Source organism: Protopterus annectens, chromosome 7.part0 (assembly GCF_019279795.1).
Source record: "Protopterus annectens isolate FY-2018-M chromosome 7.part0, PAN1.0, whole genome shotgun sequence".
Classification (NCBI taxonomy): domain Eukaryota; kingdom Metazoa; phylum Chordata; order Ceratodontiformes; family Protopteridae; genus Protopterus; species Protopterus annectens.
In genome coordinates, this window is record NC_056739.1 from 1,703,129,214 (window position 1) to 1,703,154,052 (window position 24,839).

General features: G+C 42.9%; 1 protein-coding gene across 1 annotated transcript in view; it reads right to left on the reverse strand.

Moving 5' to 3' along the window:
* The window catches only part of DPP3 (dipeptidyl peptidase 3), a gene marked incomplete in the record, with an annotated part of 784,135 nt that overhangs the window by 449,068 nt on the left and 310,228 nt on the right, over positions 1-24,839 (reverse strand).

A 24,839-nucleotide genomic window follows, 5' to 3' on the forward strand; every position in this document is an offset into this window, starting at 1 on the left:
ATATCATAAAAACAGTTAATGTCTATTTTGCTGCACTAGACATGGGTCAAATATTAAAGCAGTTGAGTTTGCTATTGTGTAAGTTTTAAGATGAAACTTTTAAAACCTTGTAAATAGCATGGTTTTGGAATTATTAATCCATATATGAACAAGGAATATTTGATGCTTAGAGGCGTCAGTAGTAGTTAACTGTAGATGCACCTGGAGACGTCACTCGGATGTAATGAGTTAAATGATCATTCATTTTTATCTCACAAGCAAAATGTAAATCCTTGTATCTAGTGGTTCTGATTCAGTTGACTGTGTGGATTTGCAAAAGGTCCATCAGAGATGGAGCAGAGGATGCCTTTTATGCCAGACACAGATCACCTTTCAGTAACCTGCAGGAGACAGAGCACAGCGATAGGAGTTCAAGGTGATCCATACAGGAAGTCTGAGCTGAATTTGTCAGCCAGCAAATCTGTTGCATCATTCTGCTCAGTGAAGATGCCACCATTGACCCCCAGGTTGGTGCACTTATGCGTGTTGCCTTTGATGTTTTGGACATGGATGTAGAGGTTATCTTGACCTCGTAATTGGCCTTGTTGGACTTTAGTCCTCTTAGTTTCCGGTTTACTTTAATTAGAAAGCTCCTATCATTACAGGAGCTGCTCTCCCTGCTTTTAGCCATGACTTTTTCCATATTCCCCATTAAGGTTAGGATTCCATCAGTGTGGTTTGTTTTGGGCTTACTTCTAGTATGTACAGCAGCGTCTATAACAGCCACTTACACGGTTGTACATGTGCTCTGCAAACAATTCCACATAGGTTGCTGTTGATTGTTGTGAGGAGCATTGACAAACTATTGCTTAATAGGAACTATTCCAAAATAAACTATAATCTAAGTTTTACTGGGTTTGCTGGGATTACAGAGTTGATTTTTATTTCAAAGGAGAAAACTTTGTGGTCAGACCTCACCAGTAAGCACATGACACAGTTGGGGGGCTGAGACGTGCAGCACTCTCTCATATTGGTGAGTACCAGGGTGTGCCACTACCTGGTGAAGAGTATTTGTATTAATGAAGTCCATCAAGCCTTGTGTCTTTAAGTATGAAGCAGTGTATGCTTCCCAGTCTATAGAGGGGTAGTTAAATTCTCCCGTGAATATGGTATTTGGTTTAATGTTGAGTGTCTCCAATAGGTCCAGGTATGAGCTACGCAATTCTAGGGACAGACCGTTACCCATAGCTTGCTAGGATACTGTAAGGAAGTTTGTCTATGGTAATTAACATGTGGATAAATTCCAGGGCATAGAGTTATGCTTGCTGCTAACATAGATTGATACTCCTTTTATTACTGCCTGTGCAGCTGATGGTCTTAAATGTGTGGAAGATACTGAAGCCTTGCACTGCTGGAGTACGTTCTGTAAATTTAAACAAAGTCTCTGTAACAGCACAGATATCTATATTTTCCAGAGTGAGGAGAGCATGTAGTGTGCAAAGTTTCTTGTTTAGGATCCTAGCACTAAGCAGTAATACTTTCAGGTTTCTATGGATTTTATGTGCCATGCCAGTAGGTTTGCCAATTTGGCATTGCTTAAAAAGGCTCTAAGGGGGTGGATAAAGTTATAGCCAATATTCAGAAGCCTAGGAAAGACAGGTACAGACCATCCTTTGCAAAGCAATGTGGTTTAATAACCACATCCTCCCATGCTGACAAATACTGAATACCCCTTGAAAGTAACAAAGAACTGCGCCAATTACTGAAGTCAATCATCTTTTGTTAGTACCACGGCATCAACCTTGGTGATGGTAGAATGCTGCTCACTGCAAGAACATACCTGCCTGACACAAATTCAGAGATCAACAATGTCTCTCTTCATATAGTTCAGAGAAGTCTCGGGTTATCAACGCCCACTTGGACTATGTTAGAATATGGATAGCTGTGGTGTGGTGACTTAAGTGAATGCATGACTTGGTGGATCTTGGTTCCTGATTAGCAACACACAGTTATCTTCTCCTTGTTCAGTCTGGCAAATGATGCATCTGTGTGTTGTAAAATGGAGTCTCCTGTGACAGCAGTCTTGGGTAATATGTTTGCTTGCCTTATGGGCCATGCTCTTGGGGCTCCACTGGGTGTAGGTGTATATGTGGTGTTTGATATTACTTTTGGTGATTGCTGTGGATAGGTGTTATTGTTTACAAGCTTAGCATGTCTTTCAGGTTTGGTTAAGATTGCTTTTTAGTGCCTCAGCATAGCTTGGTCTGTGTGTGTGCTGGACAATGTGTGGTGGTTGTAGTGTGTGTGTGTGTGTGTGTGTGTGTGTGTGTGTGTGTGTGTGTGTGTGTGTGTGTGTGTGTGTGTGTGCATGCGCACATGTGAGTGTGTTCTTAACAACCTTGTTTGTATGCCAGATTTTGCTTCCAATGAAACTGTGTATGGGCATCTCTCACATACTGTGTTTGTTTCTTTAAGGATTAAATGGTTGTCTGTATACATAAGACAATTGCTACGTTGTCTCAGGATGCCAATATCTACCAAGCTGGCTACAGACATTACATATCCATGTTGTTCGGACTTGTATTTGGGTGGGTAGGCTGTGGCGTGGGTTATACAGAGGTCTCTCCTTAAGTAATCTCTGGGGTTTGGCACTAGACTATGTTAGACTGTGATAAGATTTGATAGCACTACTATTTCATGTGCAAACCAGCTTCCCTAAGCTTGTCTTCATGCAATAGCTTTGTTTTAGCCACACCAAGTTATAGGTTTCAGTTCTAAGGGTAGTTTTATAAATAAAATTTACTTTCTGGAAGTTTTTGTCTGTACAGGGCAATGCTAACCTCTTGATGTAAAACATGAAGAAAGATTGCTTACAAATGTAAGGCTATAACAAAACAACTCAAACTACCTGGACAAGACAATTTCAAGTATTAGGGACCTTTAGAATGATTTAAAAGCAAAATCAACAAATAAGGTAAAAACAAAGCAGTAGCACTCTAAACAGTTAACTAAACTGCAAAACAATAAAACAAATCTCAAACAAGGATGGACCTGGATTAACTCAGTACCTCCTCAGAGTGTGACGAGGGCACGAAGCAGATGACAGCTCTGGGAAAATGAGCAGGAGACAATTTTTAGTAAGACGCTTTACTGAAGTGCAACACTGGTTTGCAAGATGGGCACATAATATTATGTATATATGGAAAACAATGAAAGTACTTAAATAGGTTACAAAACAGACAACAGCAATGAAAGAGGAGAGTCAGGGGACTTTGGAAGTCAGATTACCATAAGGAGCGGAAACCAGAGAATCAGCCTTTTAAAGCCAGAAGGGTGGGAGGGCTGGAGAAAAAAATCTCACCACAGCTCTAGTCCTATAGCTAGAATTTCAGAAACTTTTAGCTTAATGCCTCAGTGGGGGCTGGGGCAGATTCAAAAAATGGGGGATAAAAAAACACTATCATGGTTAACAAAAAGGCATATGAAAAGAAATTTAAGCCATTATATACAGCTTTAAAAAATACTGAAGCACAAATCCAGGAGCATAATTCACAATACTGCTACTACTGCAATCCCACCAAAGACTAAGGCACCAGACTATGCTGAGATTTACAAGCAACTCTATAATAAGAGACCAAATGAGGCTTAAATCTGGCAGTTGATCATAGTCCTGCTATAGCTGTGAATGCAAAGTACAGTTGTGTACACTTACCATAAATGTAGATGTTCAGGTGTATTCACTGTTGCAGTCATTACATTTGGGTTATCTGCTTGCAGTAGCCCTCAGTCGGCCTGATTAACAGGGGTCATGCATCAGTTGCTGTCCCTTCTTCCATGACATCAGGTTGTCAGGGGTATATAGCATGCAGCAGACGCCATTACATCAGTTTTTCTAGCCCCAAATGTCAGGTGCCCCCCCCTAATGGGAAGCAATTAAATCTATAGTACAAGGAGATACCTCCAACAAAAAAGCAAATACACCAAAAAAGCTTTTTGAGCATAGTAAGTTTGAGCATAGTAAATGAGAGTAGAGGTATATCCAAAAAAAGAAAGGGGGCTGGAGGGAGGGTAACCAGGACTGCAACAGTGAATACACTCGAACATCTACATTTATGGTAAGTGTACACAACTGTACTATGTTCTTCGTGTTTCACTGTTGCAGTCATTACATTTGGGTAGATTCCCAAAGCTAAGTTTGGGAGGAGGAATTTAAATAGAATTAGGACAAGCTATAAGGCCCTGCAAGACTGCAGTGGCAAAACCAGCTCTGTATTTAGAGAAAATTGGCAAATGATAATGCTTGGTGAAAGTATGTACAGAACTCCAGGTAGCAGCTTCTAGGATGTCCCTTGTAAGGACACCCCTAAGAAAGGCTGTAGAGGTAGATGCAGCCCTGGTTGAATGGGGTCTCATGCCCTGTGGGATAGGTTTTCCATGGTGCTTATAGCCGAAATTAATGCAGTGGCCTATCCATTTTGAAATGGTTTGCTTTGAAATAGCTTTCCCCTCTGTCCCTGCAGCAAATGCCACCAGCAGTTGTTCAGATTTCCTTTGAAGTTTAGTCCTGTCCAAGTAGAATCTAAGTTGTCTGTGCACATCTAAGGAGTGCAGTATCCGTTCCCCTTTGTTCTGTGGGTTAAGAAAGAAGGTAGGCAAATTAATGGACTGATTAAGAGCCATATTGGATACCACCTTGGGCATGAAGAAGGGACTGGTTCTGAGGGATACCCTGTCCGCATGAAAGATGATGAAAGGCTCCATTGCCATAAGGGCCTGTAACTCAGATACCCTTCTTGCAGAAGTGATTGCTAAAAGGAAAGCTGTTTTTCAGGAAAGGAATTTTAAATCTGCAGTAGCAGCGCTCGAAAGGAGGAAGAGGGAGTTTCTCCAAGACAAAGTTAAGGTACCAGGCTGGAGTTGGAGCTCTCCTCAGTGGCCTTAAATTTTTGGCCCCTCTGAGCAACTGCTTGATCAGTGGGTGAGAGAAGAGGGGAGGCTCTGTGCTGTAATGAGTAGAAATGGCTGAAGCATGAATTTTGATGGAGGAAAAGGACAAGCCCTTATGAAGCATCTCAGTCAAATATTGTAGAATCTGAGGTAAACTGGGCACTGCTGCACTCATCCCTTGAGATTGGTTCCAGGTACAAAATCGTTTCCATTTTGCAGCCATAGATTTTCTAGTACTAGGCCTCCGAGCCTCTAAAATGATATCCATCACCGATTTACTGAGGGGTGATAAAGGAGAGTTTAGGTAATTAGCCAGGCTGCAAGGTTCAGGGTTTGCAGCTGAAGGTGCAGAATCTGGTTCTCCTGCTGTGACAACAGGGAAGGAGTCTGAGGCAGGTGCCATGGGGCCAAGCATGACACATTGCGCAGGAGGGAGTACCAGTGTTAGCACGGCCAGTCTGGTGCAATTAAAATCGCCCTTTGCTTGTCCTGTTTGATCTTTAGTAGCACCTTGGAGAGCAGAGGCAGAGGAGGAAAGGCATAAACTGAAGGATAGAGCATCCACTTTCCAAGCTAGTTTGTGGGGAATCCTTGTGCAAAATTTGTCCAATTCATGGTTTTGGGGAGAGGCAAACAGGTCTATATCTGGGCTCCCCCATTTGCTTGTCAATGTGTTGAAAATCCTTGGTTCCAGTTTCCTCTCGTGTGGGTCCATGAGGTTTCTGCTTAGTCCATCTGCCAGTGTATTTAGTTTTCCTGGCAGGAATTGAGCTTGTAGATTTACTTGGTAGCTTAAGGCTGTGTTCCACAATGCTATGGCTAGTCTGCAGAGGGGGCTAACAGTGTGTACCCCCCTGCTTGTTTATGTATCACATGACCGTGATGTTGTCCATCTTTACCATTAGTTGTCCTGGAAGAATGTGGTCCTTGAAGGCTGTCAGAGCATTCTGTACAGCTAACATTTCCTTTTGATTTATGTGTAGGTGCATTTGACTTGGGTTCCATTTGCCCTGAATGCACTTCCCCTGTCAGGTGAGCCCCCCATGCATAGTCTGATGCGTCTGTTGTTAAGGTTTGCATGACAGGGGGTAGTGTGAATGGTAGTCCCTTGTTTTAGTGGCAGACCTCTGCCCACCAAAGGAACTTTAGGCACAGGCAAGGTACGATAGGAATCATAGTTTCTAGATCCTGTGAATGTTGACACCATAGGCTTTTGAGATATCATTGCAGTTTCCTCATATGCAGCCTTGCCTATGGAATTAGAAGAATGCAGGAGGCCATGAATCCCAAGGCTTGCAGTATTTGCCATGCAGATAACTGGGTTTCTGTGGCCACTTGTTTGAAGTAGGTTGTCAAATGAGCCCGTTTCTCTGGCGTGAGGAACGCCATCTGGGAAGTTGTATTCAAGCTTGCTCCCAGGAATATAATTTGTTGACAGGGTACCAGGTGTGATTTCTTTTCATTTATGGTGTACCCCAAACACGTCAGTACCCTTTGAACAAAGGCCAGATGATTCAAAAGTATGTCCTGGCTTTCTGCCTGAATTAGACAATCATCCAGGTATGGATATATTTGAATATTTCTTTGCCTGCAGAATGCAATGACTGGAGCTAGGCACTTTGTGAATACCCTGAGCACAGTAGATAAGCCAAAGGCAGTGCAGAAAACTGACAGTGCACATAGCCTGCTTTGAAGCGTAGGTATCTTCTGCAAGACTCCCCGATAGGGATGTGCAAGTATGCTTCTTTTAAGTCTAGTGTTGCCAACCATGCATCTTTGCCTAGCATAGGAAGCAGCTGGTGAAGAGTCAGCATCTTGAATTTTGGAATCACCAGAAAGGTATTTAAAGTAGAAAGGTCCAGGATAGGATGCCATGTATTGCCTTTTCTGGGTACCAGAAAAAGTCTTGAATAGAAACCTTGACCATTTTCCTCTTCTGGTACCAACTGAATAGCCCCCATGCTTAAGAGAAACAGTACTTGATTTTGGGCCTCTGCCCACTGATTTGGGATTAGATCTGGCCACCCGCTTGGTGTTGATAAGGTGCGGAAGTGAAATCTGTATCCTTGGGACACTATATTTAAAAACTCATTTGTCCTGGGTAATGAATTCCCAGTATTTGGCCTGCAGACCAATCTTTCCGCCTAAAGGAGTATTCAGTTGGGAAGTGCTTGGAAGTTTTAAAAGTAAGTCAATGAGACAGTTTTGCATAGGGGGGAGTCTTACTACTCCCTGATTTGGGTGCGGAAACCCCCCACTGCTTAGTCTTGTGTGTCCCCTGGGACTGAAACCTGGGGTTTCTGCTGTGTCTGTCTTTGGCTTGAGAAGACCTGGAAGGCTGTAAAGGACCAATTCTTAGAGGGCCAGTGCCTACTAAATTTAGGAGGCTGAACTTGTAAGAAATCTTTAACAGTTTGCATAGATTTAGCTTTATCTTCCATCTTTTTAAGAACTTCCTCAGCCTTGTTGCCAAACAGGCAGTCCTGATTTAAGGGAGCATCCAACAATCTAGCTTTAACATGATCAGGCAAATATTGCTCCGTAAACCAAGCATTCCTTCTGAGCACAGACCCAGTAACAGCAGCCCTGCAAGAGGACTCTAAAGAATCAAATCCACATTGTAAAGTATGTTTTCCAACCTGTTCAGCACAATGCATTAAATCCTGTAATTATTTTCCACACAGTCAGGAATCAACATAATTTTCTGTTTAAGCAATCCAATAACATGTTGTTGATACTTTAACATATGAAAAGTACAGTTGTGCACCTACCATAAATGTAGATGTTGAGTGTATTCCCTGTTGCAGTCATTACACTTGGGTTATCCTGCTGGCAGGCTTCCCGCAGTCGGCCTGAATTCCAAAGTCCTGGTCTGGTGTCGGCTGCTGTCACCTCTTTCCTGTCGTCAGAGCGCCAGGGGTATAAAAGATGCAGCCGACGCCATTTTCTTCAGTTTTTCTTGCCCCAGATGTCAGGTGCCCCAAAAGGGTAGGCTAAAAAACATTGCCTGTAAAAGCATGCACTAACATCTACAAGCAAATACACCACATAGGTTGTATAGGATAGAGAAGTACAGATAAGTCCCAGCAAAGAAGGGGGTATGGTGGGTGGGTAACCTGGACTGCAACAGTGAATACACTCGAACATCTACATTTATGGTAGGTACACAACTGTACCATGTTCATAGTGTTTCACTGTTGCAGTCATTACACTTGGGTTGAATCCCAAAGCTGAGGTAGGGCGGCTGGGACTAAATAGAATTAGGAGTGGCTATGAGGCCCTGCAGAACTGCAGTGGCAAAGCCTGCTCTGGACTTAAGAGTAAAGAGGTAAATGGTAGTGCTTAGTAAAAGTGTGAATTGAACTCCAAGTTGCAGCCTCCAAGATATCCTTGGTTGGTACTCCCCTGAGGAAGGCTGCTGAGGTGGCTGCTGCCCTGGTAGAATGTGGTGTAATGCCCTTAGGCACTGATTTGCCATGTTGTGAATAGCAGAAACGAATGCAGTGTCCTATCCATTTTGAAATAGTCTGCTTTGAGATCGCCTTTCCTTGTGATCCTGCAGCATATGCCACTAAAAGCTGCTCAGTCTTTCTGAAAGCTTTAGTTTTGTCCAAGTAGAAGCGTAGCTGTCTGTGTATGTCCAAAGAATGCAGACGTCTCTCCCCTTTATTCTGTGGGTTTGGATAAAAAGTAGGCAAATGAATGGTTTGGTTAAGAGCCACACTGGACACTACCTTAGGCATAAATGTTGGGTTTGTCCTTAGAGAAACCCTGTCCGGATGGAAGATAATAAAGGGTTCCACAGCCATTAATGCCTGTAATGCTGAGACTCTTCTTGCTGAAGTTATTGCTAGGAGCAGAACTGTTTTCCATGATAAGAATTTTATCTCGGCTGTATTGGCTGGCTCAAAAGGAGGCAGTGTGAGTTTTTCCAAGACAAAATTGAGGTCCCATGCAGGTATTGGTGCTCTACTTGGAGGCCTTATGTTTTTGGCCCCCCCGAGGAACTGCCTAAGCAATGGATGTGAAAAAATTGTTGGTTCTGTATTGTAATGAGGTGAAATGGCAGAGGCATGGATCTTAATTGATGAGAAGGATAGGCCTTTGTCCAGCATCTCAGTCAGATATTGTAAAATCTGAGGAATATCTGGTACAAGCGTGTCAATTCCTTGCGCCTGGTTCCAAGCACAGAATCTCTTCCATTTTTCTGCATAATATTTCCTGGTGCTGGGCCTCCAAGCCTCCAAAATAACATCCATAACCGCTTTAGAGAGAGGTGTATTCTGAATGGTTACAGTATCAGCCATGCAGGTAGATTTAGGGTTCTGAGTTGGCTGTGCAGGATCGGATTGTTTTGTTGGGTCAGTAAATGAGGAATTTGAGGCAATGTCCAGGCTGGGCCTAAGGCAAGCTCCTTAGGATTGGGTACCAGTGTTAGCAGGGCCAATCTGGGGTTATTAGTATCATTTGTGGCTTCTCTTGTCTGACCTTTAGGAGTACCATTCAGAGGAGAGGCAGTGGAAGAAAGGCATATACTGTAAGGTTGTTCCAGCTGAATGACAATGCATCCACTTTCCATGCTTGCTTGTGATAAGTCCTTGTGCAGAATCTCTGAAGTTGGCAGTTGTGAGGGGAGGCAAAAAGATCTATGTCTGGGCATCCCCATTTCCTTGTTATCATGCTGAAGATTTGTGGATCTAGTTTCCACTCGTGAGGATCCATGAGGTTTCTGCTTAGTTTGTCTGCCAGAGCATTTGTTTTTCCTGGCAGGAATTGTGCTTGCAGGTGTACTTGGTAGGTCAATGAAAATCATGGCTAGTCTGCAGAGGGGGTAGGAATGTGTGCCCTCCTGCTTGTTTATGTACCACATAACTGTGGTGTTGTCCGTCTTTATCAGCAGCTGTCCTGGATGAAGTAGGTCCTTGAAGGCTGTCAGGGCATTTTGTACAGCTAGCATCTCTTTTTGATTTATGTGAAGATGCCTTTGGCTTGGGGGACATGTGCCCTGAATACATTTTCCTGCCATGTGGGCCTCTCAGGCATAATCTGACGCATCTGTTGTTAGTGTTTGCCTGGCAGTGGGTTAAGTGAATGGCTGTCCCTTGTTGTGGTGACAGGCCTGTGCCCACCATCGAAACTCCTGTTGCAGGCAGGGAATGAGTGAAATTAATGATTCCAGGCTGTGGCAATGTTGAGTCCAAACACTTTTTAGATACCGTTGTAGTTTCCTCATATGCAGTCTTGCATATGGAATTAGCAGAATGCAGGAGGCCATGTAGCCCAGAGCCTGCAGAATTTTTCTTGCAGATAACTGGGTCTTTGTTGCCTTGCTTTCGAAGTAAGAAGTCAGTTGCCTGTTTGTCTGGCGTGAGATAAGCCATCTGGGCAGTTGTATTTAAGCTTGCACCCAGGAATATTATCTCTTGAGAGGGTACTAGTTTTGATTTATTTTCGTTTACTGTGTACCCTAGGCAAATTAGTAATCTTTTTACAAACGCCAGATACTTTAGTAGAATGAGTTTGGTCTCTGCTTGAATAAGGCAGTCGTCCAAGTAGAGATATATTTGAATTCTTCTTTGTCTGCAAAATGCAATTGTTGGTGCCAGGCATTTTGTTAAGACCCTGGGTGCAGTAGATAAGCCAAAAGGACAGTGCAGAGAGTGCATTGAGCCAGCTATGAATTTGAGGTATCTTCTGCAAGATTGTCTGATTGGGACATGCAGGTATGCCTCTTTGAGGTCTAAAGTTACAAGCCAAGCCTTCTTGCCCAGCATGGGCAGAAGCTGTTGCACAGTCAACATTTTGAATTTTGGTACGTCCAGAAAAGTATTTAGAATAGACAGGTCCAGAATTGGTCTCCATGTTTTGTCCTTTCTTGGAACCAAGAAGTCTTGAGTAAAATCCTTGTCCTTGCTCTTGTTGTGGCACTGGCTGAATGGCCCTCATGTCCATGAGAGATGTTACTTGTTTTTGTGCCTCTGCCCGTTGATTGTGTGGCAGGTCTGGCATACCTTTTGCCTTTGAAGGGTGTGAAAGTGGAACCTGTAGCCCTGAGAGATTATGTTTAGGACCCATTTGTCCTGGGTGATCATGTGCCAATTTTGTGAAAAAAGTGCTAGCTTTCCCCCTAAGGGTGCTGCCAAGAGAAAAATGCTTGGCATTGACAGAGGGAAGTCATTGGGACGGTTTCCTATATGGCTGTGATTTGTCTTCTCCGCTTCTGGAGGTAGAAGCACCCCATTGTTTGGGCCTGTATGAGCCCTGGGACTGTTGTCTGCCTCTAGGGCATCTGTATCGGCCTATTTGTGGCCTGTCTGACATGGGAAAGGACCAATTCTTAGAAGGCCAGTTCCTGCTAAATCTGGGTGGCTGTACCTGTAAGAAATCCTTCACTGTCTGCATAGATTTAGCTTTATCCTCCATTTTCTTCAACACCTCTTCTGCCTTAACACCAAACAAAGTATCATGCTGTGATGGAGCATCCAATAATTTTGCTTTAACATGATTAGGCAGAGTCTGTTCCTTTAACCAAGCATGCCTTCTAATAACAGAACCTGTTACAGCGGCCCTGCAAGAGGCCTCCAGTGAATCATAACCACATTGCAAAGTATGTTTTCCCACTTGTTCAGCTGCATGCAATAAATCCTGTAATTCCTTGTTCTCAAAACATTCAGAATTTGTCAACATTTTCTGTTTTAACAGAGACATTAAGTATTGCTGATATTTAAGCATATAAAACTGACAATTTAAAGCCCTCACAGCCAGGGTAGCAGAAGTGTAGACTTTTTTCCCCATCTGTCCAGAGCCCTAGAATCTCTACCTGAGGGGAAAGGGCTTTTAGCAGTAGCAGCCTTGACCCATTTGGAACCCTAAGAAATAGTTTCTGGGTCAGCAGCAGGGTTTTTATATAGAAATTTATGAGAATCTGGAACCCTGTAGTATCTGTCTGGCTTAAAAGATGCAGGAGGTAGAGAGTCGGGAGACAGGCCAGACTCTGAAAATACATCTACAATGTCTAGAACAGGTGGAATAGCAAGAGGTCTGTGCTGAGGTAGTTGAAGAAAGTCTCTAAGCCTTTTCTTAGAATCTGAATAATCCTGGCTCTCCCAGTGGAAATGCTCCCTCATGGTATGCAGGGTTTCCCCAAATGAGTAATCCTCAGGAGGAGAAGCTGAATGAATAGATTCTTCAGCATCAGAATCCTCATAGGGAGGAATAGAGTATCCCTGTTCTGAAGAGGAATCAGAGGAAATGGAAACCTGATCAGAGGAATCATATTTAGTATCTTGCCTAGGCCTCTTATCAGGAGGGGGATGGGAACCCCTGATCAAAGTAATTAGGTCTTCGGCCATTTCGAGCATCTGTTTCTTAGGCATGGAAGTCTGTCCTGGAGAATGCTGTACTTGTTTCCTTGTCTTTAAAACTATTTTAGTCTTTGTCTTGGATGCTGAAGTTGGCTTGATGTAATGCTGTGTAGGTCTGAAAACACCCTCAGAAGCCGATGCCTGCTCAGCGGCTCTGGACCCATCTGAGGGATTAGTTTCCGAAGGCCCAATACCTTGAATATCCAGAGGCCTAGTTGTCTCCACGTGGAAGTCGGAGGCGGCCTGTGTCTCTGAGGAAGCGGGTGTCAGGGGCTGCGAAAGTGCCTCACTGAGCACCGATGAACCGGTGACTGGCCTAGAAGAGGCTTCATCATCAGTTTTGGACCTCGGATGCCTGTCCTTTTCTTTCTCCTTGACCTTTTTATGAATTCCGGTCGTCGTTTTTTCCGACGGCATTATATAGTTAAATCATCGGCCAAAGTAATGAAAAGCAAAATCGTACAGGCGCTTAATAGTGCATTGGTTAAATCTAGCACAAAACCGACAACTAGCAACGTTGTGGTCAGAGCCTAGGCAAGGAATACAGTAAGAATGAAAATCCTTATGAGGTATTTGCTTCCCACAAGAAATACAATTATTAACTTTCTGACATCAGTCTGGAGCAAGAAAAAAGTTTTCTCAACGGGGTACTTAGCTTTATAGAAGACTTCGGATCTGAAATTCGATTTAGAAAATCTCAGGAGTCGGCCGACCGGCACTTGCAAACTGCTTTAGCTTCGGGCACCGCATGGCAAAAAAGACTGAAGAAAATGGCGTTGGCTGCATCTTTTATACCCCTGACGCTCTGACGGCAGGGAAGAGGCGACAGCAACCGACACCGGACCAGGACTTTGGAATTCAGGCCAACTGCGGGTAGCTTGCCAGCAGGATAACCCAAGTGTAATGACTGCAACAATGAAACACGATGAACATCTGGCAGTTTAAAGCCCTAATGGCCAAGGTTGCAGAAGTGTAAACCTTCTTACCCCATCTATCCAGCGCCCTGGAATCTCTTTCAGAAGGGGTAGGATTTTTAGCAGTAGAAGCCTTAATACCCTTGGGTCCCTGTGAAATAGTCTCTGGATCCGCAATACGATTTTTAAAAAGGAACTTGTGTGAATCAGGAACCCTGTAATATTGGTCAGGTTTTCTAGGAGCAGGAGGCAAAGAATCAGGGGCCAAACTAGATTTCGAAAAAGCTTCATCAACAATGTCTAATACAGGAGGAATAGCTAAAGGCCTATGCTGAGGCAGGAGTAAGAAATCCCTAAGCCTATTTTTTAATCAGAAAAATCCTGGCTTTCTCAGTGGAAATGCTCCCTTAGAGTATGTAAGGTTTCACCAAAAGAAAAATCCTCTGGAGGGGAAGCAGATGGAATAGAGTCCTCTGCATCAGAATCCTCATAAGTAGATAAGGGCAAATCCAGATCATGTGAAGAATCAGAAAAATCTGAATCCAGGTCAGAAGATTCATAAACAACTTCAGTCCTAGGTCTCTTAGAAGGGGGAGGTTGGCTTCCCCTGATTAGAGTTATAATATCTTCAGCCATTCTTATTTGTTTTTTAGGCATAGAGGCCTGAGCATGTGGCCTAGGCGTTGTTTTTTTAGGCATGGTTCGAGATTTAGGCCTAAATGAAGGAGGCGTCGGTTTAATATGCAAGTCCGTAGGCCTGAATACACCCTCAGAAGCCGGAGCCTGCATAGCGGCTCTGGACCCATCCAAGGTAGAGACATCCACGGGTTCCATAGTTGAAGCATCTTGCGGCATACCGGACTCCGAATGGGTCTCAATAGAGGCCTGCGAATCAGAAGTAGCGGGTATCAGGGGCTGCTAATGCACCTCACTGAGTACCGGCGAATTGGCAACTGGCTTAGGAGAAACGTCATCGGCAGTTTTGGACCTCGGCGGCCTGTCTCTGTCTTTATCATTGTGTTTTTTCGAAATCCCGGTAGTTGGATGGCTAACGGATGACATTTCTGGATAATTAAACTGAGAACAGAAATATTTAGAGGCAAAAATATACAGACGACGGATAGTGCGCTGATTAAATAAAGCACAAAAGCGACAGCAAGGAACGTCGTGGTCAGGGCCTAGGCAAGGAATACAGTACGAATTAAAATCTTTATGAGGTATTTGCTTTCCACAAGTAATGCAATCATTAACTTTTATTGACATCAGTAAGGAGCAAGAAAAAGTTTCCCCAACGGGGTACTTAGCTTTAGTTGAAGACTTCGGTTCTGAAACTCGAAAATGAAACTTTCAGGAGTCAGCCGACCGGCACTTGCGAAGTGCTTCTGCTTCGGGCACCGCACGGCAAGAAAGACTGATGTAATGGCATCGGCTGCATGTTTTACACCCCTGATGATCTGACGTCATGGAAGAAGGAACAGCAACCGATGCAGGACCCAAGACTTTGTTAATCAGGCCGACTGAGGGCTACTGCAAGCAGAAAACCTAAATGTAATGACTGCAACAGTGAAACACGAAGAACATCTACAAGACCAAATCCCCAGACAGTGCTAAAACACGACTATCTTTTACATGTACTTCTACCTATGGAAATAGAAATGCAGTATAATGTATAAACAATGCTAAAACTTTGTAATACACAATCATTCCACAACAGCTAATGAAGCTACAAGACTAAGGTCCAAGAACAAACTAAGAAAGTTCCACACTGATTAAAGAAATCATCCTCATCGGGAGCAGGGTGGACTTCTTGCAAAATGATACCTAATCCAAAGACTGCAACTACTGCAAACACAAAAAGGGGAGTCCCTGAGAGACATAAGAAAACACATCCACTATGGGAAGTCCACGAAACCCTTCAAATCCAAGGGCTCTAACACCACAGCTGACAACTTGGCAAAGACTCTGTAGGCAGAGAATGATGTTAATAGTATTTTTTTTTTTTTTTTTTTTTTTTACAGGAGTGCAGCTGGCAGTGCAAATCAAAAAAAAAAAATCTGCTTTATGACTCCTAAAATGATATGCTAGTAACTGTTCATTGACTAGTTTCAAATCCCTGAGGCAGAGTTTTTAGGGGACTGGATGGCCAGCACTCAGAACATGATACACAAAATGCTTGAAGTCCAAGACATCCTGAATTCCCCTGTCGCCAACACTTGTGGAACCAGGAAGTGAAGAAAGAAGACATCCTTCCTCAATCCAAAGATGATTCAGACTATCACAGATATGAGGGACAGAGACTGGGACTTTATACAACAGTTCTTCTGACATCAACTGGTTTACCAAAGGAAGCTTTGATGGAAAAAGTAAGATGACATAAGTTCAATGGCAGTCCTTTCTGAACACATCCAAAACCCACCTGACTCAAGTGGTACCCTTACAGGAGGAGAGGGTAATCCTCAAAAAAATGGCCTCACATGGACAATGAAATCAAGTAGCCAGGACTACTTTGGCTGTGCCTACAAAGTTTCCTTTTGGGAAACTATTAGTGGAGAAGGCAAATCCCTCAAAGGCCATGTGGTCTACTGTACCTCTGAAAAGATTTTCTATTGGTTGCACAGAAAGACACTGCAAAGGAATATGGACCTGTAGAGGGGACAAAGAACCACCCCTCAATAGTAATCTGTAATTTCCGATCTCCTGAAGTTGTTAGAGAATTACTTGATAGGGTTCTCCAAACAGGATTCCCCCTTCACAGAGAAAATCCCATAAACAAAAGACATCCTTAACCAAACAATGCAATGCAGACATACCAGCAGCTGCTGCCTCCATGGCAACTGTCTCAGTCCAGAGAATAATCTACTAGGTTACAGGATAAATGAGTGATGAAAACAAATTAAGAAACTCTTCCACAAATTCCCTGATCCTAGAATCGGGATGTGTGAAAATATTTTAAATGCTTAATCTACCAAAAAGGACTGGAAATGAGGACAGGCAAGATACATAGTGGACAGACTTCAGGCCAAAAGGCAGCAGCAAATTATGCTATACCTATCCTTACGCTCATTGATGTTAGTGTGGCTAAATGCTGGGATAAAGAAATGACACAGCAGTCAGCCATAAAAAAATATTTATAAAACACGGTATACCACACATATTGGGTTTCTACACAATGCAATTACCTTTCCTGGAATGGAGGCCAATACTGTAGTGCATTCACGTTGCAAAAAAGAGTACATTTAAGGATGACCAGCAGCCCCTCTTCTTTATTCTTCCCTAAATACTGGTTTGGATTCTTCTGAAAAGAGAGAAGAATTACTGGCCAGTCCACAGGGGATCCGATGACCTTGAATGCCCCCTACAGATCAGACATCCTCTGCTATGTAGGAAGACAAACAGAAATAATTATCTCTGTTCATCTCAGGGATGAGAACCTCAATCCTTTCAGAATCCTCTGCATAACAGGGCCCAGGTGAAGGGCTGAAAGTATCTCTAGCCATCATTACCCAAAGTGGTTTAGCTATGCCCCACTCGTTTTAGAGAAGAGAGTGAGGTGACGATCACACACTTGGGATTGAGTAAATGACCCTCTGCACAAGAAGCAATGTGCTGAGTGCAGGAAGTCAGAACAGGGTCCTGTACTATCATAATGTGATACTCTTAAACCAAGCACTTCATATGTTCAGTCATTTCCACCAGCTGAATATGCTTTGCAAACCAAACTCTGCATAGGTGAATAATGGTGCAGAAGCATTGAATGACACTGCCACAGCCATCTCGACTGACACAGACACAGTCTAGGAAACAAGGAGATTAACAAAGCAGATTTCCACACTTCTGAGCAGTTTTTTCTTTCTCCGCATTTGACTTTGCTACTCTGCTATCACAAGACCCATCAGTACCTGTTCCCCACATTTTCCCCTTCATTCTTTCCTTACAGTTTTCTCCAACTATATATCAAATGCCCCTCTTGCTGTACAGTCAAACTGTTTAATCAAGTGTGTATATAATAACATTATACTTTTTTACTGTACATGTTCTCTCTGCTTTAATTTTCTTCCTCCGTGGCTTGATTCCATACAACTTGTTTACTCGGTGTATGTAGTCTCCATATGTTTTTTTTTCTTCTGTAATGTGTGTATGTTTTATTGGGGTCTATATCAAAAGAGCAAAAGTTCACAAGAACTAACGCTCTTCCGATCGAAAATGCCAGACATCGAAACGCTATTTCTGGGGTCGCAGTACAATGAGGATAGGAATATTTGCCCTTTCCTTACTGTAGTGCGACCTCAGAGTTGGAATATATATTTAGCGGGGGGTGTGGGGGGCACAGCCCCCACAATATCAAGTTCGATGTTTGTGCTTTTTTGGTGTTGGAGCGTTCATTCTTGTGAACTTTCGCTCTTCTGATACAGACCCGTTTTATTGTGCATCATGTGCTTTATCAGTACTAATTATGTGGTTTACTTTCTTTTAATTTGTTATTGACGGCTCGGGTCATGTCCGAAAAGGGTCCAGTCGACCGATCTGGTTAACAACCATCACATATATAAATAGTGGAGGCATACCCTGGGGGCTTGATTTCTCCATATTCCAAGGTTGGCTGTTTGTGTGCTCTTTTTTTATTTTTTATTTTACATTTGTTGACCGGGATAGTCCGACTGGATACATGTCCATTTTCAGTGGAGTCCCGGGGAGAAAAGCTCCAACAGGGTTAAACATTGATATATTGTTACAAAATACATAAAGACAAATTACATTGTATTAAGAGAGAGAAGATATTACATAAAGACAAATTACATTGTATTAAGAGAGAGAGAAGATATTACAATAGAAGGTTCAATTGGTTACATTTCATTACATTCAGGTTAATTCACACTTAGTTGAATAAGACAATAATTGCCTACTTGTATGTAGAATTGCTCGTGGGAATGTTAGTCAGGGTTTGTACAAGGACAGAGCCAATGTGATTTATAGTGGATTTTTAGTTCTTTTTTGAATAGAACTAGTGAGGGTAAAGACGTTAGCTTATTGGGAAGAGAATTCCATACCTTGCCAATCATATTGGAGTACAGTGAATCTCCGCCTAGGTTATGGGACTTGCTAGTTTGTATTAAGAGTTTGTTAGATGAGCGAAGAGAACTTAGGTTGGAGTAAGGGGTTAGTATGTTCTTTAGTGCAGGGGTGTTCTCTGGATGTTTCAGGATTTTAAAGGCTTCTATGAGTTGGTATTCCAGTAAAAGATTAGGGAGTTCTAGCCAGTCAAGTTTTTTCAGGCTAATGCAGTGGTGTGTTCTATAAGGGTAGGGCAGTGATGAATCTAGCAATGTGGTTATAAGAAGTGGAGAGACGATTGAGGTCAGACTTGTTGAGGTTCGTAAGGATTGGGGAGGCGATAGTAGTGGATAGGAGGTGCGAAATGGCAGTAGCTAGCCTAGCGGTTGGAGTTAGGAAGGTTTTTAACCTATATAAAGACCCTAGTTTTTTGTTTACCATTTTAATAGTTTGGTTGATGTGGGTGTCAAATCGTAGTTTATTGTCGATGTTTACTCCTAATAGTTTAGCATTGGTAGTAGGAGAGATAATGGTACCATTGTTGGATTGAATGGTAAAATGTGTGAAAGGTGTTGGGTTGGTTGGGTGGAAGAGAAGTAGTTGGGTTTTTGGGTTTAAGATGAGTTGATGGTCAGTTAGCCAATTTTCAACTTTGGTAAAGCAGTGTTGGGTAGTTGTTAGAAGGTTATCAAGGATGGGATTAGAACAGATGAGAGTTGAGTCGTCTGCATATTGGATACAGGTGGCTTCGGGGATAACTGAATGGAGGTCGTTTATGAATATTGAGAACAGAAGAGGTCCTAATATGGACCCTTGAGGTACGCCTATACTGTTCGGTAGTAGGCAGGAGAGTTTGTTCTGCCACATAACTGCCTGTTGTCTGCCTACGAGGTAGGCCTGAAACCAGTTTAGGACTTGGGTGTCTAGATGTAAGGTTACTAAGGTTTTGAGAAGTAGCTGGTGGTTTACCATGTCGAAAGCTTTCGACATATCTAGAAACAGAGCCGAGGAGCAAGAGAGGCAGCAACTGTTCCCAAAAGTTGGGAGCCAAATTGGCATATTTCTCTCTCTCTCTCTCTCTCTTACGGCTTTCAGCAGATGACAGGTGAGAGCTCAACCCTTTGTTATAAGCAGAGCTTACCACCAGTTTGAGCTTGCAGACCACCAACAAGAAGGTGAACTTAGAATCTGGAACACAATTTAGTGGGGGTCTTTTCTCCTGATTCCTTACTTCAAGGGTCTCTCTGTACCTGTGATCCCACATGGGACCCTCTGGTTAATCCTTGTGTTGGCCATCTTCCACACACAGAGACACAACTGCCAGCAGTTCTGGCAGGTTTTGATGCCATGGCCTAATCCCAAGCAATTCAGATATCTCTTATCTGGGACAGGATTTAGGCTTCAGAAAACATTTAGATTTCTGCTTTTTTTTTTTTTAACACAGTGTACAACTTTCTAGCTATGAAAAGGAGGGAAAAGTCTGAACTGCATGGGTGGCAATGAAAAAAAAATGGGATGCAATTCATCACAGGGTCCTTAGTGTGGCCTAGCAGGGAGAACTTGATCCAACTAGACAAGCAGTTTAAGATCTTAGAAAACTGTCATAGAGGGTTCCAACCTACTGCAAAGAGTCCTACAAAGTAAAGCTAACAGTAAGCAAAGTTTATTTCACACGAGAAGGATATCCAACATGTCAGCCGTGACTCAGTGATGTTACAACCAAATTGATAGTGCTATGCATATATGTAAGGGAGCACTAGGAAGCTCTGTTATGAGAAGGAACTGCTACAAACCACTGGCAGTGGGGGAGAGGGCTGGCTAACAAGTTCTCCACTAAAGTATGATTTGACTCACCATTCCACAACAGGCCCTTTGTCTTTAATCCAGTGTCGAGATCCGTCTTTATGATCTTCCACAGAACCATAGCTGAAACTGCGTATATATGCCTCCAGCATCTGCTCCTCATGGGTGTTAGCAGCATAAACCTACACAGGAATAGATTGTTCAGAATTAGGGCAACACTGTAAAATAGTAGCACTGAAACATTTTTTTTTTGTTTGTTTATACAGGAAAGTCTCTTTCCACTTTTAGCATCCATGTTCAAGGATTAAACAATGACAAGGATAGACCTGGTGCCTGTATAGCGGCTCTGGACCCATCCAAGGTAGAGACGTCCACGGGTTCCATAGCTGAAGCATCTTGCGGCATACCGGACTCCGAATGGGTCTCAATAGAGGCCTGCGAATCAGAAGTAGCGGGTATCAGGGGCTGCTAATGCACCTCACTGAGTACCGGCGAATTGGCAACTGGCTTAGGAGAAACTTCATCGGCAGTTTTGGACCTCGGCGGCCTGTCTCTGTCTTTATCATTGTGTTTTTTCGAAATCCCGGTAGTCGGATGGCTAACTGACGACATTTCTGGATAATTAAACTGAGAACTGAAATATTTAGAGGCAAAAATATACAGACGACGGATAGTGCGCTGATTAAATAAAGCACAAAAGCGACAGCAAGGAACGTCGTGGTCAGGGCCTAGGCAAGGAATACAGTACGAATTAAAATCTTTATGAGGCATTTGCTTTCCACAAGTAATGCAATTATTAACTTTTATTGACATCGGTAAGGAGCAAGAAAAAGTTTCCCCAACGGGGTACTTAGCTTTAGTTGAAGACTTTGGTTCTGAAACTCGAAAATGAAACTTTCAGCAGTCAGCCGACCGGCACTTGCGAAGTGCTTCTGCTTCGGGCACCGCACGGCAAGAAAGACTGACGTAATGGCATCGGCTGCATGTTTTACACCCCTGATGACCTGACGTCATGGAAGAAGGAACAGCAACTGATGCAGGACCCAAGACTTTGTTAATCAGGCCGACTGAGGGCTACTGCAAGCAGATAACCTAAATGTAATGACTGCAACAGTGAAACACGAAGAACATCTACAAGACCAAATCCCCAGACAGTGCTAAAACACGACTACCTTTTACATGTACTTCTACCTATGGAAATAGAAATGCAGTATAATGTATAAACAATGCTAAAACTTTGTAATACACAATCATTCCACAACAGCTAATGAAGCTACAAGACTAAGGTCCAAGAACAAACTAAGAGAGTTCCACATTGATTAAAGAAATCATCCTCATCGGGAGCAGGGTGGACTTCTTGCAAAATGATACATAATCCAAAGACTGCAACTACTGCAAACACAAAAAGGGGAGTCCCTGAGAGACATAAGAAAACACATCCACTATGGGAAGTCCACGAAACCCTTCAAATCCAAGGGCTCTAACACCACAGCTGACAACTTGGCAAAGACTCTGTAGGCAGAGAATGATGTTAATAGTATTTTTTTTTTTTTTTTTTTTTTTTTTTTACAGGAGTGCAGCTGGCAGTGCAAATCAAAAAAAAATCTGCTTTATGACTCCTAAAATGATATGCTAGTAACTGTTCATTGACTAGTTTCAAATCCCTGAGGCAGAGTTTTTAGGGGACTGGATGGCCAGCACTCAGAACATGATACACAAAATGCTTGAAGTCCAAGACATCCTGAATTCCCCTGTCGCCAACACTTGTGGAACCAGGAAGTGAAGTAAGAAGACACCCTTCCTCAATCCAAAGATGATTCAGACTATCACAGATATGAGGGTCAGAGACTGGGACTTTATACAACAGTTCTTCTGACATCAACTGGTTTACCAAAGGAAGCCTTGATGGAAAAAGTAAGATCACATAGTTCAATGGCAGTCCTTTCTGAACACATCCAAAACCCACCTGACTCAAGTGGTACTCTTACAGGAGGAGAGGGTAATCCTCAAAAAAATTGACTTACATGGACAATGAAATCAAGTAGCCAGGACTACTTTGGCTGTGCCTACAAAGTTTCCTTTTGGGAAACTATTAGTGGAGAAGGCAAATCCCTCAAAGGCCATGTGGTCTACTGTAACTCTGAAAAGACTTTCTATTGGTTGCACAGAAAGACACTGCAAAGGAATATGGACCTGTAGAGGGGACAAAGAACCACCCCTCAATAGTCATCAGTAATTTCCGCTCTCCTGAAGTTGTTAGAGAATTACTTGATAGGGTTCTCCAAACAGGATTCCCCCTTCACAGAGCACATCCCATAAACAGAAGACATCCTTAACCAAACAATGCAATGCAGACATACCAGCAGCTGCTGCCTCCATGGCAACTGTCTCAGTCCAGAGAATAATCTACTAGGTTACAGGATAAATGAGTGATGAGAACAAATTAAGAAACTCTTCCACAAATTCCCTGATCCTAGAATCGGGATGTGTGAAAATATTTTAAATGCTTAATCTACCAAAAAGGACTGGAAATGAGGACAGGCAAGATACATAGTGGACAGACTTCAGGCCAAAAGGCAGCAGCAAATTATGCTATACCCATCCTTACGCTCATTGATGTTAGTGTGGCTAAATGCTGGGATAAAGAAATGATACAGCAGTCAGCCATAAAAAAATATTTATAAAACACGGTATACCACACATATTGGGTTTCTACACAATGCAATTACCTTTCCTGGAATGGAGGCCAATACTGTAGTGCATTCACGTTGCAAAAAGAGTACATTTAAGGATGACCAGCAACCCCTCTTCTTCATTCTTCCCTAAATACTGGTTTAGATTCTTCTGAAAAGAGAGAAGAATTACTGGCCAGTCCACAGGGGATCCGATGACCTTGAATGCCCCCCCCTATAGATCAGACATCCTCTGCTATGTAGGAAGAGGAACAGAAATAATTATCTCTGTTTATCTTAGGGATGAGAACCTCAATCCTTTCAGAATCCTCTGCATAACAGGGCTCAGGTGAAGGGCTGAAAGTATCTCTAGCCATTATTACCCAAAGTGATTTAGCTATGCCCCATTCGTTTTAGAGGAGAGAGTGAGGTGACGATCACACACTTGGGATTGAGTAAATGACCCTCCGCACAAGAAGCAATGTGCTGGGTGCAGGAAGTCAGAACAGGGTCCTGTACTATCATAAAGTGATACTCTCAAACCACGCACTTCATATGTTCAGTCATTTCCACCAGCTGAATATGTTTTGCAAACCAAACTCTGCATAGGTGAATAATGGTGCAGAAGCATTGAATGACACTGCCACAGCCATCTCGACTGACACAGACACAGTCTAGGAAACAAGGAGATTAACAAAGCAGATTTCCACACTTCTGAGCAGTTTTTTCTTTCTCCGCATTTGACTTTGCTACTCCGCTATCACAAGAACCATCAGTACCTGTTCCCCACATTTTCCCCTTCATTCTTTCCTTACAGTTTTCTCCAACTATATATCAAATGCCCCTCTTGCTGTACAGTCAAACTGTTTAATCAAGTGTGCATATAACAACATTATACTTTTTTACTGTACATGTTCTCTCTGCTTTAATTTTCTTCCCCTGTGGCTTGATTCCATACAACTTGTCTACTCGGTGTATGTAGTCTCCATATGTTTTTTTTTCTTCTGTAATATGTGTGTATGTTTTATTAGGGTCTATATCAAAAGAGCAAAAGTTCACAAGAACTAACGCTCTTCCGATTGAAAATGCCAGACATCGAAACGCTATTTCTGGGGTCGCAGTACAGTGAGGATAGGAATATTTGCCCTTTCCTTACTGTAGTGCGACCTCAGAGTTGGAATATACATTTAGCGGGGGGTGTGGGGGGCACAGCCCCCACAATATCAAGTTCGATGTTTGTGCTTTTTTGGTGTTGGAGCGTTCATTCTTGTGAACTTTCGCTCTTCTGATATAGACCCGTTTTATTGTGCATCATGTGCTTTATCAGTACTAATTATGTGGTTTACTCTCTTTTAATTTGTTATTGATGGCTCGGGTCATGTCCGAAAAGGGTCCAGTCGACCGATCTGGTTAACAACCATCACATATATAAATAGTGGAGGCATACCCTGGGGGCTTGATTTCTCCATATTCCAAGGTTGGCTGTTTGTGTGCTCTTGAGCAAGAGGGGCAGCAACTGCTCCCAAAAGTTGGGAGCCAAATTGGCATATTTCTCTCTCTCTCTTACGGCTTTCAGCAGATGACAGGTGAGAGCTCAACCCCTTTGTTATAAGCAGAGCGTACCACCAGTTTGAGCTTGCAGACCACCAACAAGAAGGTGAACTTAGAATCTGGAACACAATTTAGTGAGGGTCTTTTCTCCTGATTCCTTACTTCAAGGGTCTCTCTGTACCTGGGATCCCACATGGGACCCTCTGGTTAATCCTTGTGTTGGTCATCTTCCACACACAGAGACAACTGCCAGCAGTTCTGGCAGGTTTTGATGCCATGACCTAATCCCAAGCAATTCAGATATCTCTTATCTGGGACAGGATTCAGGCTTCAGAAAACATTTAGATTTCTGCCTTTTTTTTTTTTTAAACACCGTGTACAACTTTCTAGCTATGAAAAGGAGGGAAAAGTCTGAACTGCATGGGTGGCAATGAAAAAAAATGGGATGCAATTCATCACAGGGTCCTTAGTGTGGCCTAGCAGGGAGAACTTTATCCAACTAGACAAGCAGTTTAAGATCTTAGAAAACTGTCATAGAGGGTTCCAACCTACTGCAA